Source organism: Vespa crabro, chromosome 11 (genome assembly GCF_910589235.1).
Source record: "Vespa crabro chromosome 11, iyVesCrab1.2, whole genome shotgun sequence".
Lineage (NCBI taxonomy): Eukaryota > Metazoa > Arthropoda > Insecta > Hymenoptera > Vespidae > Vespa > Vespa crabro.
The window spans coordinates 3,915,054-3,934,400 of NC_060965.1; the positions used below are offsets into that span (position 1 = coordinate 3,915,054).

At 38.5% G+C, this 19,347-nt stretch overlaps 1 protein-coding gene across 19 annotated transcripts in view; it reads right to left on the reverse strand.

Moving 5' to 3' along the window:
- Positions 1-19,347, reverse strand: part of LOC124428108 (protein turtle) — a 194,685-nt gene that overhangs the window by 63,942 nt on the left and 111,396 nt on the right. For 16 of the 19 annotated variants that reach the window (XM_046971769.1, XM_046971760.1, XM_046971776.1 and 13 more), the window contains one exon: positions 17,399-17,437. The exons of 1 other annotated variant lie outside the window; for it this stretch is intronic. The gene's annotated coding sequence lies outside the window, so the exon portion shown is untranslated. Of the gene's footprint in view, positions 1-13,916; positions 15,077-15,361; positions 16,047-17,398; positions 17,438-18,177; positions 18,198-19,347 lie in introns of those variants that run through there. 2 more of the 19 variants (XM_046971765.1, XM_046971761.1) reach the window with 2 other exon arrangements.

Here is a 19,347-nt window from a genome sequence, read left to right on the forward strand (position 1 = left end):
TGTGATTTATTTCCTTCGCGAGAAAAGAATAAATCCGGCGAATTTCTGAATCCGCTAAGCTTCGCGGACCACGAAGAAGGATGCTGCACCTCGCAACGTATTTTCAACGTCGTGAATCGAGTCGAAAGAAGGAAAGAGAAAACAAGAAGGCAAAATGAAAATGTAGTATGCATAAGTCGAGTACGGAATAGGAATGGCGAGGGACGCGACGTTAGGGAAGAGACAATACATATTATGCAAATCTTAGTCTGAAATAGCTTTGAAAGAATTTCGAGGAGAGTCGAGATATCGATCTGACTTAAAAAAAAAAAAAAAAAGAAAGAAAAAAGAATGAAAAAAAGAAAAAAAAATCCGATTATATCTTCGCACTGTTTTTCTCATAATAATTAAAATTAAATGAGAGCTAAAATTAATATTGACTTTAATTAAAACAAATATAAAATACAATCTAATTTTCATATCAATTTTGAAAGTTTAACATTTATCTATAATTTATTCTATATGATAAAGGTTTTTATAAACATTCATTGAGATTGCAAATGCATAGGTGCCATATCGTAGCCGGAAACGACGAATATCGTATACGAGTTTACTCGTTGAACGTAGGATTGTTTATGGACCGAGAGAATGGTCATAGAAAGGTAAATGGGAAAGAGAGAAAGGGAAGAATTGGACCTGAATAGGTGGGAGAGGAGATTCAGCGAACCAAATTGTTCAACCGCACTTTACTCCCTTATTGTGTCGTCGAACAGCTTCGAACTCCTGTAATTGACTCCGTTTACCTACGATATCCGCTTCAATTCACAGAATACTCCTCTTCAACTTCCTCTCTTCATCTCTATCCTTCTCTCCGTCTCTTCTTCTCTTACTATTTTAACAGGATGTACCTATCCAACTCTAAATTAATTTCGCACAGGACTATCGTTTACCGATTATTCGACTCGGGCAAGCCGATATCGAATTTCGTCCGAGTTCACCCGCCTAATTTCACTTATGTATAATTTAAGAGAATGAACTTTTCATAATTGAAAATAAAGAAATCATTCAAAAGAATATAGTGAAAGATATAAATAATAAAAATTTTTACTATCTCAAAGTATATTAGAAAGAAACTTTTTCAACAGACTCAGAAATTAGGTGTATGCACTTTCAGCCAGATGGAAAGATAAAAGCTTTAAAAGTTTATGCATATTGCTCTGCCGTCAATAAGCTAAGTTTTCTGATCTTCACGCGGAAAAGAGAGCTTTTCTGCGAGAGCTCTCGCGACTTAGATATGCGCACGAGATAAAATAAAAGCACACTGTAAACTCTCATTGTGTAGCTCTCTGGCGTGCGATGCATTTAAAGATTTCCGATAGAAAGATTGAAGTATTTTTAAATCTATGTGCTTTATCTCTCTCCCTCCCTCTCTCTCTCTCTCTCTTTCTCTCTCTCTCTTTCTCTCTCTATTTCCTCTCTATTCCATTAATTCTTTTTTTTTCGCAAAGTTCGCTCTATTCGCGTAAATCAGCAATCGACCGCTTTGTCGCACGCGTATTCGATGAATACTAATCGTGCTTGCGGTGCGAAACAAAATTTATCGGTAAACCCGTATTCGAAAAGGGAATATTAGTTTAAGATACTAACACAGATATTTTGTTTTAAGGAATATTTTGTATTATGATTCAATAATAGTTTTAAATTATTATTTCTTATTCCATTAATCAAATAAAATTGAAGATAACAATAGTTCAAGGATTTTTGACGAAAAAAAATCTATCCTAAATATTATATTATATTATATTATACTATTACAAATATTAGTCGATTATTTCTGTGTTTCAGAGAAGTCATAAACCGATCAACTAGCATCAGGTATTTGATATATCAAAGTTGTAAGCGTGGGTATCAAACTCATCATTTGGAATGTAAAGCAAAGGGTTTGCCAGACCAATGCCGATTCATGTTGTAGCGCAATGATTCTGGTCTGACTAGAACTCTCGTGATATAACGCAACGTCAATTTGCTTGCTCTTCCCCCGTAAAGTCCCCATCTATGTTGGATATTTCTTTCTTATCGGCTCTCATCCCAGGCTTTTAAAAACACTGCAATAACAAATATTGACGCGAAATGTTTCAATATCGATATACCTCCTCGATGAAGTGCAAATTCTCCTGTTATTGATCATCTTGCTAAGCGATCGTCATTGTTATCATAAAAAATATCTATGTATATTGCGTTTCCCATATTTTTCAATTCAAATTGAATCTATTCTATATCTAAAGAGATAAAGATTGATATCATACTCAATTAAACGGATTCAATGTTGCGGTTTTACGCAATGTGAAAAAATTTAACTATTAGTAAAAATAATTGCTAATTATTAATGATTTTCTACGTTATCTTATCATAATATGTAAAATCTAAAATACTTTTGTTTATGTTCCTTTATTATATCCTGCCTCATTAATCGAAAACGATGATAGGAAAATATATATATATATATATATATATGTATGTATGTATATTTGTATCTATACATATATGTATCTATAATATTCAATTGCTGAATCCCGCGAGATCCTTTATCTCCATGCGAATGAGAATTGCATAGGTGTGTTTAAGCAACGCACTCCATCCGGTCATTGAATATATGGAAAGGTGTCGCCGATATTTGCGGTATGCCTCGACAACGTAAAGCTCTGAAAGCATTCGCGAGAGCCAAAACGACAGGTTCGTGCTACGGCATAACGACCGCTAAACGCAACCGCGGCAAAACTGGTCCTCTCCCTTCTCCACCGTTTATATTTTGTCTCTCTCTCTCTCTCTCCCCCTCTCTCTCTTTCTCTCTCTCTTTCTCTCTCTCCTTGACTCTAAAGCAAGAGACAGAGTAAGATAGGAGAAGCAAATCATTCGCAGCTGCATCGTAGAGGTTGCGAACCGCAAAACTTGGAACGGAGGTGCCTAGTGGTATTTCGAGCATCCCTTCCACTACTTCATCCCTTAGGAGCCTACTCTTGGAGAACTCCTGCCAAGGTACACGCGCGAATTACAACGAGTACGATGTTAGACTTCCGGTTGCGTGCCGAGCGAGACTAGAGACAATCTCGAAGGAAGCTTCTAGGATGATCTAACTTTTTGCGGTCGTCCAAAAGCTCGTAGGACTTTACCGTTTCTGGTATGGGATTCCGAGAATTCCAAAAGCTCGACGTCCAATGACGTTCACGTCGATCAACTTCCCTAAATTGGATTCTCTCAATACCGTTCACCTGCACACGATATCATGGTTTCCTTTCTTCGAGTATGTCCGTCAGGTTGCATCATTCTATCTCGTTACGTTCAAGAAATTATTTTCCTTAATAATTCCTCGTATGCATTCAATTGTATGAAACATTAAAATAAGTATTATGAAAAATTAATGTCTTATCTGAAAAAAAAAAAAAAAAAAAAAAAAAAAAAAAGAAAGAAAAATTCTCTTGTTTTTTTTCTCAATTTTCCTCGTGCAATAAGAAAATCTTGATTATACGCATAAAAACAAGGAGAGCCAGCATTGAAGGGTTAAAAGGGCAAGAACTTATTCGTTCCCACGCGATTCAGAAAAGAATTCTATGAGATTCCAAGCTTTACTTGTGGATATTTTTCTTCCTTTATAAATATGCATGGTGGAAAGAAGAATCGAAAGATCGAGATTGTTATACCGGTGAATGTAATTCTGATCTCCATCGCTGATTACACGGTACCTATGCAAGAAAAAATATTATTTTCTTTTTTCTTTTTTTTTTTTATTTTTATTAATACGAACTCCCTCGTCTTTCTACGGTTCTAATTAACGTGCGTAAAAATATCCTTATCTGCAGCGAATGGTTAAATGCTAGATTTTAAATCACTCGACGAGATGTAGATGAGTATTAACGTTGTAATCATGATAGATACGTTTCTAATAATAGAGTACAAATAATTACCTTCGTGCTTGATTAAATGTTTTATCGACGCTATACGCAATTTTCGCTTTTCAGCCCGTACATCTAAATTTCCACGCGAATCCTATTAAATATAAATATTCAATCATCGCTTATACGCACGGCTATACAATTTCTACCTAACAGCGAGAAAGAGAACACCCGGAAACCGATCTGAAGTTGTCTTGTCAACTTTTCATTGACCACTACTTTCTCTCTCTCTCTCTCTCTTTTTCTCCTTTTCTCTTTTATTTTCTCAGTGCCATTTCATTTATTCACCTCGAATGGTGCTAAAGTGACTTCCATCGTTGAAGCGAGAGAAAATTAATCGATAAATTCCCAACCCTCTTCGGTATTCGTTGTTTCGTTCGCTTAATTCGAAATCCAACGGAGAGGAAGAAAAGTATAACGCACGTTGACGATTTTTCTAACGAGCAAACTTCGAGAAGAAATAAAAAAAAAAAAAAAAAAAAAAAGAAAAGAGAAAAAGAGAAGAAAAAAGGGTAAGTTTATTTTCCCGCACAGTTATATTACTTCTACGTCTGTTGTAGAATTAACGAACTACAAATTGACGCGATTAATTAAATTTCATCAATCTTTTTAATATTTTTTTCGTTAACGAACAACGGAAGTGATTGTATAAAAAAAAAAAAAAAAAAAAAAAAAAAAAAAATAAAAGAAAAACCGAGGATCGTGGATTCTTATCATCGAAGAAGAAAAAGTTCGAGTAGTCTTGTCTTTCCGATTGAAGAAGCAAGGCAAGACGGAGATAGAGAGATTGAAAGAAAAGGGAGTGGAAAGGAGTACTTGGAAGGTTGCTAAAAGAAAGCGAGTCTTTCTATCGAGTTGGTCAGCAGCCCACGCTTGCAATTGAATCGATCGTGCCGAAGGAAAGTGCACTTATTGTTAGCCGTCTCTCGCTTGTCTCATCTCACTTCTGTTCTTTTACACACTAATACTGAAAGAACTTTAGCAAGATGCGAACAATAACGATTGCCTAGAACATACTTTGGTAATTCGTGTGTATATGTGTGGGAGAAGGAGAGAGATAGAGAGAGAGAGAAGGATAGAAAAAGAGGGTTCAATATTAAGGAAAGAAAATTTACTGATTATAGTGAAAAGAAATATCAAGGAATTAATTGTGAGTATATCACAATAATATATATTATAAATGTAATTACACTTCACTTGAAAAATAGCAAGGAAAAGCACCCAAGACGTTGATCCTTAAAAAGAAATGATGTAACAAAGTTTTCTTCGTACCGAAGAATCACAAAATTTGTTATTTTCGGAATCGCCTTGATCCGTTCCCAGATAAATAACGTGATCGGAAAACGAACTAGAGCCCAAAAGGAAGTTGGGAGGAAACTCCTTAAACTTTTCCTAACGGAGGGAGAAGAAGGCTTTCTGATAGAAGGAACCGGGTAAAAGAAAGGAATTGTACTTTTCTCTGGCGTACTTCAAGCATGGAAACCAATTTTAGGACTCTCCGCGGGATCAGTTCGGCTCAGCACCTACCTCAGAAGCGTAGGAAAAATCAAATAACACGCCGTACGAGTTTTACGAACTTTTGTTGATCGTGAGAATGTTAGATTTTTTAAAAACCTCAGAAAAAAAGATTCAAAGAATCTTTTTGTCGGCATGATAGTAAAGCAAAGATCATCAATAAAAGGTTATCATTAACGTAAATGATCCTATTAAAGTCAGTTAAAAATTATTCTAAGATCATATATGTTCGAAAGACATTACGAAACATGTAATCGCTAAGATAGCCCTGTGGCTTTTCTCTGAACCTATACAAATTCGAAAGGACAGACTTTGCTAACTAGCTTTTAACGTAAAATCGCTAGGAGAACCATCGTTCCCATAAATGGGATAAGTTCTCGTTTCTCTGGTAACAACCATAACGCTTGTATCCAATAGCTTCCTATTAAAACCTTATCTGCTACCGTTTCGCTTTTATCCCTTCCAAGATATCGTCTTTTGACTAGGAAATATTGCACCAAGGATTGAGTCGATATTAAAGATCAAAATCATAACCCATAAAGATAAAGATGACTTGAATTTAACGAGCGAATAAAAAGAAGCTAATTCCGAGACAGGTTTCTCAAAAGCTACCCTTTAATTCCATTTCCTTTAGCAGCGATCTTGTAACACTTGACATCATTTTCGATGGAGATCTTACTGTGCACATACTAGCAGCCATATACATTTGAACGCACACATCAGGAAGGAATATAACGTTTAAACGGTGTCTACGAGCTGCCTAAAGCAGCCGGCGCAAACTTACTTAGCCGAGCACGGAGTCTCGAACGAGCCCACTTGCATAATACTGAGATGTAGAGAAAGTGAGAGAGTTAGTATGTATACGTGAAAGAGAAAGAGAGAGATGCAAAGATTGCATGTAGACAGAGGGTGACAAAATGGAGCACTGCGGGCTGCTCGCGTACGTAAACGGAGAATCGTAGATGAAAACAGGAGCAGACGTGTGTGTGAGAGAGAGAGAGAGAAAAAGAGAGAGAGAGAAAAAGAGAGAGAGAGAGAGAGAGAGAAATAATGCTTCCTGTTTGAGTTACGTCGGATACGCGAGTGCATTTAAATTCCGCTTAAAGGGTCATTAAGGGTGAATTAGGCGAGACAGCTATGGCCGAGGATCAGTTCCGATTTTAGAGGAGGTAAAGTCTACGTTCGGGTCGCGTAACTTCTGAATAATATTCTCCATTGGGATATCCTTGACGGGGGTTGAAGTAAGGGGCAAGAAAATGGAGGTAAAGTCGAGTACAGACCGTTTCGTATCCAAATGCGACGAGTACGCTTCCCTGAAATATTATTCCCGACGTGCTTTTCTCTCTTTTACTCTCTCTCTCTCTCTCTCTCTCTCTCTCTCTCTCTCTCTCTCTCTCTCTCTCTCTCTGGTAGCTTACAGTCTTTTCTCTTTATCCCTCTTCGTCGCAGCCCGTTCTCGTCACCACTTTTCCAGCCCGCTCGGTCGTCGTCCCCGAAGTCGAGTTTTAAAGTGCACTCGAGTTCGACTCGCGCCCGCCCTAGGCGGCGTCCTGGCTTTAACGGAATTCGAAATTGATATGGTACTGGATAGGCGAGACGAAAAGTGGAGGAGTAGCATGCAAAAGGAGGAGAGAGCTACTTTACTTCTGCAAAAGATCGACTAGTATTTTCTCTGAGATATATTGGGTGTGTTTATTTTTATTAAAGATACGTTAACTTGTTTTACTATATCTTTTTCTTTTCTTTTTCTTTTCTTTTTTTCTTTTTTTCCTGTTTTCTTTTTCTTTTTTTTTTTTTTTTCTTTTCAATTACCATCGTCAACGTACGAATTAATATTACATGTACGTTCGAAAAAAGAATTTATATTTTTCACAGTGAAACATGAAGCTCGCAGAACTTCAGTTTCTTTGAGTTTTCAAAAATAAACACCAGTAGACGTACATCGTAGAAATAACATAATGGAATGTTCTATCGGAAACACGTTCGCTGTGAACGTTCCGGAGTTAAAATAAATGGCGATACTAGCGTTAGCGAGTACGTGAAAGGTATTTCGTGAAAAACGAACAAAAGGAATAGTATCGAGAATGCGATATAGGTGTAGTATCAATGCCGTTGAATAACTGTTATCGTTACTCTGCCATTTTGTGACTGCACCGCTTATTTGTGCTTATATGTGCAGAATAGAGAAATAAAGAAAAAAAAGGAGAGAGAGAAAAAAAAGGAAAAAGAAAAAAAAAAGAAAAAAAAAAAGATAAAAAAAAAGGAAGAATAAATCAGTCCCGATAATATCTACTTCCGACAGAAGCTTTTGAAGCATCCCTTTCTCGACACTGGATTCGCTAGTTACGAAACACTTTTGAACAATGCATTCCAACGAGAGTCGCTAATAAACAGTCACAGAAGTTGATTAAACTTTCTTCATTAAAGATCAACTCGCTCGTTGGCGAGTTGCACAAGACATAAAAATTAATTTTAATCAAACGATGTAATCTCGTTTCGTGCTTCCACTACAACGAACGAGGACGTTTAATTTCAAACTTGCGTCACGGTTGCCTTCCGCCTGCATGGAAACTATATTTTCCTTTTTCCGATATATTTGATAACACTTCCTATCGGCCAAAAACGTAATTTTTGTCTCGCCGACTTTCCCGAGCAATTCGGCCACTGGCAATACAGAAAGTCGGCCTTGTGATAATGATTATACTGTACCCAGCTCAATTACCAAGTGCAGAAGCGGTAAATGTAAACGTAATAGATGCCGGCATATCGATATAACGATACGCGATAGCGGGGGTAGATTTTATGAAAATCGATTTTGTATAAACCACAAAGCCGTCTGGTGCATTAGCGCGAATAAATTTCTGACTGATGCTGGCTGCCTGTAAATGGTATGCCCGCGATCGATCGGTCAGTACTTCCTCCTCCTCTTCCTCTTTCTCCATCCCTCTTTTCACTCTTTCCCACTCGCAAAAACGTACGATAAATACATAGGTGTATATTCTACGTACGACATACATACACGTATGTACACACTGGCACAACGAATTTATACGAAAATCGCGCATTTTATACCAAGCTGTAACTCGTATTGCTGGGATAGCTTTACGAAGATCGTTAGTACTCATTACAACTAACGTATTTGGGGTCGAATACGTACGCGTAATTCGGCTTCTACTGTATGTCAATGTAATATACGCATATCGAGCTCTCGTAATCCTCTCTGAAAATTTACTATCGTCGAAGTTATGGCGTGGACAGTAGTTGTCGCTATTGATCCGTTCGCTCCCATTAAACAAAAGGTTCTATGTAAGCGAGTGGAAAATTTAAAAAAAGAAAAGGAAAAATGTATTTTGTCGCTATCTCTCACGGTAATCTTTTGTCAAGTTTGTCAGCCAATTTGATAGGAACAAAAGATTTGGACTCTGCTAAACGATTGTCGAACCAATACAATGAACGCGACGAGAACATAAGCGTCGATTTTCCGCCATTGCTCTGCGTTTATTGAGAACTAATCGCGGTTACGTTCGAACCGATGCGCGGCAACAATCGTGACCGTGCGAAGAATGACAAATCTATTTACCATCGTCAATATTTGCTACCAACTTGCCTCGATTCATTCGACGAAGTAGTCCGGCAATATGGCCGAATATACTCGGCCATCGTTAATTCATCGAAAATTTGCAATTCGAAAATCGAGGTCGCCTTGAAACAATCAACAAAAATCGATAAAAAGTAGTTATCAGCAATCGTCAATATTAGCTTAAAAAATTCTAAACTATAATATTATCAAGGAAAAGTTAAATTCGTATGCCTCGATTTTTTTTTCCAGAAATTCAAAACATACCCTTAATTACGAGGTATGTTTCGAGGTACTACTCTAAACTACTTTGTAGGCACATTGTTGGAGTTGTCACGAACAGGACGAAGCAACCGGAACTCTACCGCAAACTCTGAGAACGCAGTGAAGCAACGAAATTCGTTTCCCAATGTCCGAGTTCAAAATTACGAGTGTTCGTGTTTCACCTACTAAACAACCAATGGAACATTATCTTGCTGATTTATTAGCGTGCCTTATGAGAACCGATTTTTTTCTGTGCCTCACTGATATCGATGAGTCGGATTTTAAAAGATAGACAACGAGCGCTTGCCATGATTCCTTTATTACCGTACTCGTCTGACTAATAGTCGATGAACTAGTCGTAACTACTTTTTTCTCTGACAAGTTTGCACAGATCTTTTACCGCGAAATCGTCATATCTTGATTACTTGCTTTCATTTCCAATAAAACATCCCAGCGACTTAAAACGATACGACTAAGTATGCTAATAGCGGAAATTAAAAATCGATCTTGGTAAATATCGTAAATATATCACTTTCCCTCAGCACGAATAAATCGTCGTTGAAATGAAATTCCTACGAAACGGGCAATGCTATTGTTCTATTTTTTCTTCTCTTCTCTTCTCTTTTTTTCTCTTCTCTTTTCTTATGGAAAAGTTATAAAAGTACAAACTATGAAATATATCGGGGGAGAATTCATGCTCCAATGTCATCACGTGAACAATGTTCTAACAAATAATCAAACTGGCAGGACGACAGTTAGCCATGAGAATCCGGTTTTAACGACGATTCGTCACGGAAACTCGCGGAAACGAGAAGCGGAATCGCTGTCGGTTTAGAGAATATTGGTTCTCAAGTTACATACACACACATATCGCAAACACGCGGTAGATTCGAGGTCTCGCTAGTTCGACGTCTTACGTCTACTTGTCCGTTTAAGTAGACGGTACCGTTGCATATTACCAACATTACAAAGAAAGAAAGAGAGAAAGAGAGAGAGAGAGAGACCTTCAACCTTCGACCTACGAAAAGCTATCGCGTGTTCTCGAAATCGACACAATCTCGCGTTAGCCTTTCGATCGTGTACCTTAAGCCGAAGGATAGATCTTGTCTCTTCGTCTGTCCAGTTATTTGGTCAGTTTACGAAAATAAAAAAAAAAAAAAAAAAAAAAAAAAACAAAAATAAAAAACTATCTTATTTATTCGTTAAAAAAACAGCAGATATGAAAAATACAAACTTGAATTGCTGTAACATAATTGAAATTTTCTCTAAAGCAAAGGCACACCATTTATATCGTATTTATTTGGAGCAAACTTTTGAACGTAGAAATAAAGAAAATAGAATTAATAGTATGGATAGTACAATTTCAACAAATGAATTGTAATAAATAAATTCCCTTGGTCAAATAAATTGTATAGCTAAATGCGATTACCTCGCTTCGAGGTACATCGATCGATTCCTTTTAACGGTTCGCCTAATCTACTTTCCGAAAAAAATGCCCAACGAATTCGGAAATACCGTTCGGCCACGTCGACATCATTCTTTCTTCGAGGCCGAAACGGTCCGAGGCGATATTTCTCAGCGAGCAACGTGCGCTGCGTTCACTTGATGGCCCATAAAAATTGACCGGTAAAAATGGCGATGCAACTGCGTCCTAACCGCGATTAAATACGACGTCCATTAATAGCCGTACTGTCATACGCCTGGCCGTTTTTGGCCGTTTATTTAAAGAGGGGGGGTCTTGAAATCCGTAGCAAAGCTACATCTGTGAATAAAATACGGAATCCTATTGTTCTCTGGTCTATGACGTCTGCAAATTCTAGAGCAGGTGAGGGAACAAATCTCAGAGTTAATACGATATCATATTTTTACAGTCAATAAACATTTAGTAAGCGTTGCTCAGAGATCCTCAACAAGTATATGAAACTCGCTTTAATGTATTAAAGAAAAAAAAAAAAAAAAAAAAAAAAAAAAAAAAAAAAAAAAAAAGAAAAAAAAAATTAGCCGTTGATGTCAGATAAGTTGAAATCGTAAAGAAATATAAATTAATAAAGAGATAAGAAGTTTCGCATAAATTTTGTCGACGTACTACTATTTTTATCGTAAAAATGAGAATGGGAGAGAGAGAAAAAGTCGATGATTTAAACCGGCGTCGATCGTACTCGATGTACTTGATATCCGAGCTCGACGCATTCGATGAGAGGCCGACAATTCAAGGCAAGCGATCCGCAATAGCTTCGCAATAGCTCTACGGTAGCTCGCACCGGCAATTGCAGCAGTTTTCGTTGGGAATACCCGATTTCGAACCGACGGAAGGGTTGCACCGTTAGAGAAGAGAATTTCGACAGCTTTGCCGGGTCAAGTGAGATTAAACGAGAATTTGGTCGGTGGAAATGTTGAAATGTTGCTCGCGGTAAAACCTCGACGATTATACGAGCCGACTGCGAGTGAAACAATGCATTTTTCTTCCGTCTTCAGTCTCTTCTGTCTTCTCTATCAGTTTCTCTTATTCACAGTACTTTTTCCGTAAGCTCTATAAACGTTCGGTTAGCTCTCAAGAATGCAACGACGAAGAAGTAAACAAAGCTTTTGAATAAATGCTTGTCACGAAGATGCTATCTTTTCACGTCGACGATAAAAAATAATAGAAAGAAAAGGAAAAAAAGCGCCGGTAAACAATGCTCTTGGTAACTCGAGTTTCTCCCCTTCGTTATGATTTAATCGAGTATTTCTTTTTTTTTTTTTTCCTACGTCTTATCACTCATCCGTTGTTTCGAGACGAATACCAAATGAACCTAATAAAATTTCTCTGCATTTCTTCAAAAACGTTCATTTCTCTTTCGTCTAAAACAATCGTTTGCTCCCTGTTTTTAAGAAAAGATCTTCCACGCTAAAGTTTAAAATTTATTATAGATTCGTATACTCCTCTATCTGGAATTATGTTATCAACTATTTATAACAATCTTGAAGAAAGCAATTTTCCCGTCACTCTTCTCGTCCTATTTTAACAATGAACGACGTTTCTTCCTCTTTCCTTATTCTTTTTCTTAATATTTCTGATTACGTGTGCCGGGTAAAAAGCAGATGGGATGGAGTATCGAAGGGAGGAGTACGCGTCGGGGTATAAATCCGTGTAGAGTCGGTGAAACAGGCAGAAACAATAACGGGGTGAGGGTCAGATTCAATTACAAGGAATCGTGAAAGTTCCACCTCTTTCTCTAGACTCGCCTCAGAAGCCAGTGTGCTCTTCTTCTCCGTCTACTTCTTTTCTTTTCCACCGTCAGGCCCCTTAACCTAATTTCGCGCTTTTGCCGGCCAACCGGTCGAATGGCTGTCGAACGAAGACTAATGTTCGTCTAACCGTTCATTTCTTACCGTAGTTCTACTCATTTTTGCCGCCTGAATTTTCTCAAGGTTTAGAGTTGCCTTCCTTCTCTTTTTCTACCTTTTTCTACCTTTTTTTTTTCTTATTTTTCCCTTAAATCCAAGTCTAAAATTAGAAAATTTACTTCCACGTGTTACATCACATAGCAGTAAATCCCAGCAAAAGGTCAGACGAGTTTGTTTTTTCAAAGAATCGAAAATCATTTTCGTAAACGATCGTATAAAGATAGAATAAATGTAAAGAAAAACAAATGTAAAATAAATCCTTGAGTTACCATTGAATATCACAATCAATGTCCTTATTGATCGAAGTGAATATTAAAGAGCATCGAATATGGCTACTTCAGGAATCGGCTTATATCGTTTGCGTTGCAGGTGCTCGCATTCGCATCGATAAGTCATAGACTTACGCGCCTCAGCTGTTTTTATCGAAGCGTCGAAAGCAACGACTACTCGTAAATAACGATACATGGAGGGATGGGGAAGAGGAGAAAGGAAGGAAAATAAAACATGAGAAAAAAACTATCGATCATTTTAAAATTATTATATATCTCGACTAACTGTAAACAAGCATTTATATGTTTTATCCTATATATATATATTTTTTTTTATCCTTAAAACAGTAATGATCGAAAAATATATCCAATAAATCAAGTTTTACCAATGACATTGATTGATTCGTCAAAGTGCAAACGAGATAAGAAGCACTCACTATGTAAGCTAATGTTGCTTCAGAGGTTGATCATTCTGCTTTCTACGTCCATTAACCCCTTAATAAACACATCACACGCATGCGTTTACGCAAAATCACGATACCAAGACACTCCCACTTTATTCGCATAACTCGACTCGCATAATCACGAAATTATCTTAAGCATTAAAGTAAAATATTCTCAAAGAGAATAAGATATATTAAACTTTTTAAACGTAAACGAATACAGAGTGCACGCTAGTCCTTCACCCACTTCCAATCGTAAACGAGGAACCCAACCTATGCGACGGCGTTGCAACCTGCATCCAGCATGGAAGGAGGCCATGTGGACTGTCAATCTGACCGAGGAAAGGATAGAATATAAAAATGAGCACACGAGGAGGGGATAAAGCATTATATTTCACCTCACATGGTTCTCTACTTTGTTATTTTCTCTGGCCTCGAGCAAGATCATCTAATCTTTTGAATAACCGAGTGCATAAGGGTGAGAATAGGAAGAAATAAGAAAGAATCGAGCAATAGAGTAAGTTATGCTTACCAAGGAGCACGTTAAATCCGGATCTTGAGTTTTCTTCTCGTTCTTCTCTTTCTTTCTTTCTTTCTTTCTTTCTCTCTCTCTCTCTCTCTCTCTCTCTCTCTCTCTCTCTCTTTCTCTATTCGGGGTGTGGTTCCTTCGCGTGCGGGCGGAGCCCCACGGGATTAAGGACTTTGGACTTGGCCGGATTCGGGAAGCTCGCTTTCGTCTATATGCGTGTAAGTCTTTGAATACGTACGTATACCTATGCGTGTTTAGTTATGTCCGTCTATCTTCCATTCTTTCTCTCTATTTCTCCTTCTTCGTAACAAGCAGCAAAGTGTATCGCAGAATAAGAAAGTAAAGCTGATAAAAAAGAATGATAAGTAAAAAAGAGATGTTAAAGAGAGAGAGAGAGAAGGAGAGAGAGAGAGAGAGAGAGAGAGAGAGAGAGAGAGGGGGAGGACGAAAGCGAACTCGGTATATGTGTCTGTAGGTATACGCGTGTATTCGTGTATGTGTGCATGTACGTATAATGCGTCAGCACGGATAAAGTTTGCTTTAGTATGCGTTGGCTTAGGACAGCAACATTAGCAAGGATTTAGGTTTCGGAAGAAATGGATCAGGACGAGGGGGAGCGGTCTAGACGAGGTCCTGCCTTCGCTAGGACATTGTTACTCCTGCTGATCCGTTTTGAAGAGATTCGGCCGGTGTCAGCTCGGTCCAACCGCGATGGCCACCCTCGCCTATCTTCACCGATGTCACTTCAACTTCTTCAGATCCGCAAATGTCCTGGAGTATCCTTTGATAAACACCCCGACAATTAGTCTGTTCAATCAAACGACTCACTGCTACGCGACATCTTCCATCAGGTTGTCACGACGTTGGCATGTTCGTCGAGAAAATAGAGAAAAAGTTTACACACAGAGAGCAGTGCTGGGCTCTCGTCGAAGCAAAGTGTCACGCACGACGCGAACGGAGTTCGATCCAAAGCGCGATGCGGAAATTCCGTGGGAGTATCGAAGCGACCTTCGAAAGGCACAACCTTCAAGATCGATTGAGCCCTCGACACAGCAACCGTTTTGACTTATTCAAAAATGTCTTGTCTTTTTTGGAAATATCTTCTTCGAGCAATAAACTCTTTGACACTTCTCTTTCCTTTTTTCGATCCCATTAAGACGACTCTAAGGGAATTACATACGCGTGTATAGTTTTTGGATCATCTGTGTCTCTACGAGGTATATAGAGATCACCAACGACTTGATCGCACAAAACAAATGATCACAAGCTGTGTCACTACTGAAGGAGGGAAAGAAAGAGAGAAGGAGAGAGAGAGAGAGAGAGAGAGAGAGAGAGAGAGCAAGAGAGAGAGAGAGAGAGAAAGAGAGAGAGAGAGAGAGAGAGAGAGAGAGAGAGAGAGAGAGGGAAAAGGAGAAACGAAAAATCGAAGAGCACAGAACGCTTCTCACACTCGCGTAAAGCTTCAATCGAAAACACCAATCCGTGAATATCCTATGAACGAAATGTCCTTTTCGACGAAGAACCAAGACGTGGCTCGAAGAGAAGCCGAAGAATAGAAGCGCGTAACACGCGACGAGGAAAGATGTCGAGCTGCCGCTTGCCTGGCGGTGGTGCGCGCCGCCATGACAGACTCTTGCCTCCTATCAACCCCACTCTCGCCAAACAACCCCTACTATTCTATCTCTATCGCCCTACTACCTCCCCTAACCTTCTCCCTCTCTCTTTCTCTCACGTAGTGTCCCTTGTCTATGTTCTCCTTCCAATCCCTCGTTTTCCACCACCGAGCTACCTTGCCTTGGCCCCACCAACGCAATATTGATCGGGCGGAAGGGCGGCATCCAAGAACGTAACGATGGTTTCACGGGCCCCGGACGATTTTACAAGTCACTATCTATTCTTTCCTTTTTCTCCTTTTATTTCTACTTCTCTCTTGTGTCCTCGGCTATCTTTCTTTGTAACCCCTCAGTCCACTTTGTCCTTTTTTCGTTTCTTCCTCTACAACTTTTTCATTTTTCTTCTCCTTCTTCTTCTTCTTCTTCTTCTTCTTCTTCTTTTTTAACTTCTTTTCTCTTTGTCTTCACCCCGAAGTATCTCCCTTTTTCCAACGAAGTTTCCTCGATATCCACGCCTTTCTCCCCTCGATACTTCTACCCTCAGAGGAGAGCACCGATCGACGATGTTCGAGGACGACGCACGTGGAGCGTGGACTCGAGAACGAATATTGCAACTTCGTTTCTCTTCTACGTTGATATCTAGCAATCGAAGCTTTACGGTTCTTTTGAATGTAGATGTTTATGAGGGTGAACGATGAAAGAATTTTATTTTCTTGATTGAATTTATATCATGATCGAACGTGAAAATTAAAATGATCAGATAAATATAAAAAGGTCAATTAATAAGTTGGTATTCTCAATAAATGGTTTTAATCGTTAAAGAAGAAACGAGAGAGAAATAGAAAGAAAAAGAGGAAGGGAGAGAGAGAGAGAGAGAGAGAGAGGGAGGAAAAGGGAGAGGGATAGAAAAAGAGAGAGTAAGCGAAACATAAGATAAATTGATAATAATGGGAGAAGCTACAGCGTCAGCTCAGGTAGCTTTTGACACCTGATCCCCTTTCTTGCCAGACGGCAGCCTCGCCGTTAATCAAGCGCCGTTTCACCCTGTGTATCCACGACCCACAAAAGCCGAGCTTTGGCTCGTGCTGTGATGAAATGAATCCTTTGCAACCCCTAAATAATGCTGAACGCATTGACCAAACCCAACCGTCCTACACTATGTCGTAAGAAATGTAACGCCCACAAATATACGTGTATATTCGTATTGTGAATTTGTCCGGCGAAAAGTGTTCATATTTTTGTGTTGTTTCTTTTTGTTTTCTCATCATCACTTTTCATCTTTCAATAAGTACATTTATAATACGTTACTTTAATACTTAAATCTATGAAAAGTCGATGATTTCATTTAAGCTGGTTAATTAATAAATTGAAATTAAACAACGCTGCTAAAATGAACAAAGCTATTGTCTAACTCGTCGAACCAACCGATATGAATTTTTTCATGAAAATTTTTCTTCGTCAGATATTTTTCATCGATACGTGACTCAACGTCAAGAATTATAGAGTTTATTATTTAACGGATTACCGATGTAACGCACGAGAGACTCGACAGATTGCAAAAAGCATTTAACATGATGGCAATACAGTAAAGTGCCTCTTCAATGCGAAGCAGAATAAAAACATCGGTGTCGAGCGTGACGCTCTTTCGTTCGATTATACTTAACGTTAATTAAAATTATATTCCTCCGGTTGAGTATCGTCGTTGGTATACGAACAATTCGAATGAGTAAGTATCGAGTTACCTTGCGTATCGTGCAATTTTATCGTCTGTTGATCGAAATTCGATCGAAATCCAATCGAAATCCGATCGAAACCTGCTTGCGACTACATACACTTTGTTGAAAATTTAACGAAATAAAGATTAAAACTTACCATCGAGCGTGGACTAGTAGCGATACGCCTCTTCAGTGTCTGAAAAAGAAAGAAAGAAAAAAAAAAGAAGAAATAAACCTGTTAGTTTTAAGGATCGTTATATAGGAGGTACACGTAAGAGAACTTTTGCAATTTACAGCTCGGAAAATCTTCGTTCGAGGCGATCGTGCGACCGAAGGGAGAGTGATACTCTCGAGGGTGATGGAAGCAACATGGAACAAAGGGAAGAGAAAAAGAAAGAGCGATGTAACACGCAGGATGTGAATGAGAAAAGAGAAAGGAAAAAGTGAAAGAATAGGAGAGACACGAATATAGGAAAGTCCTTTCGCGAGAAATTCCTTTGTCTCTTTCTCTCTCGAGAATTCGACGATCCTCCGCGAGATATGATCGAAAAAGGTCGACCGTTTTCCACGTTCATTTCTTCTCGGCAATGTGAAGAACGAATGAAAATCGAATTTTCGATATCATTTATCAGCAACGAACTTCGACGTGCGTTCGAAGACGTGCGTTCGATCTATCTGTATAAGATACTACTACACATATCGACGGATGAAAAATTTCGATTAGTCGAAGTACTTTCGTACGTAAGTACTTTCGCAAATATTCAACAAAAATTTGTTCAGAATATGAGAGCTACGAGAAATGAGCCCTTCCAACGAACTTGGAGAGTTTGCAGCCGTTAAAGGGGCTTCGTCGTTTCAAGTTTCCGCGATGTTTCGTTGTGGAAATATTTGCCTCTAAAGATAGATAGTAATATAATCGCCTTTGGTGATAGTTACCCGATCGCTTGTTTCGCCCTTCGTTTCACGAAAGAACTATCAAGAGCGGTAGCACGCTTCGTCGATCTATTCTCGAAAGCTTGTCTCGAACACCTGCTGCCACTGTTTTTCCCAGATATTCGAGATTTCGAAGCTTTCCACTTTTTCCAGTTCACGCTGCTTTCTTGGCAAATTGATACGCTTATCAATTTCATTCTCGAGAAATTACGATCTAAAGGAATACAAAATGAATTCAATTTTTTCGTTGTTACGATCGAAAGGGAACGCTTAATAAAATAAATTGTCAATATAATATTCCGTATGATCTGTAATAAAATGATTTCATCGAATGAAAGCTCGTAAAAATCCAAAACCAATGACTTTGTGAATCAACGAATAAGCTAACATTTCATAGAAGGCTTTCAGCAAATGGCGGGCCCGATTTCTCGACGTACACGCCTGGAGGTCGAGGTCGAGGCCTCGAAAGAAATCGTACATCCGTTCCATCGGCATTCCGGCGTAACCGCGAGCGTTAATGGCGTTTCTTACGATCTCGCATAGAAAAGGAGGTAGTTTTAGGGGTGGGTAACACGGTCGATATACTTGTCACGGCTGAGTCGTTAGGCGAAAAGTAGAGAAAGATCTGGGCAGCATCAGACTACGATAAAAAAGAAAATCTTCAGGGAAATAGATATATAGAAAATATATGATAAAAGTTATAGACAATTTTTTTCGTATGCATATCATGTGAATATCACGAATTAGGCTATAATGTGAACATGATGAAATTGAAATATTTTTGTTTCATTATGCTAGAATTAATAATGTCTTCATTAACATTTTGAAAGGGTCTGAATATACCTGACCATCTGTTTCATGAATATAATTTAAACATGAATTTTCATTGTTCCGTTGTCGAAGTTAATTAAATCGTAATAAATGATTTTCGAAATGAACGTTTATATTATGAGTACGACTTTGCAAGTACAACGTTCAAGTTTGTAATATAAACGAGACAGTTTGCACGCTAAAGGACTTGCCAAGAAGAACCGACATGAGTATACGTATGAGCTATGTTGTAGAAACTTCAGACTCGGTAGCGCATCTAATGTTCTTAGTCACGCCGCTTTTTCCATATCCTTACGTTTATGTATATTTTCGAATCTATGTACATATACGTACTTTTAACCC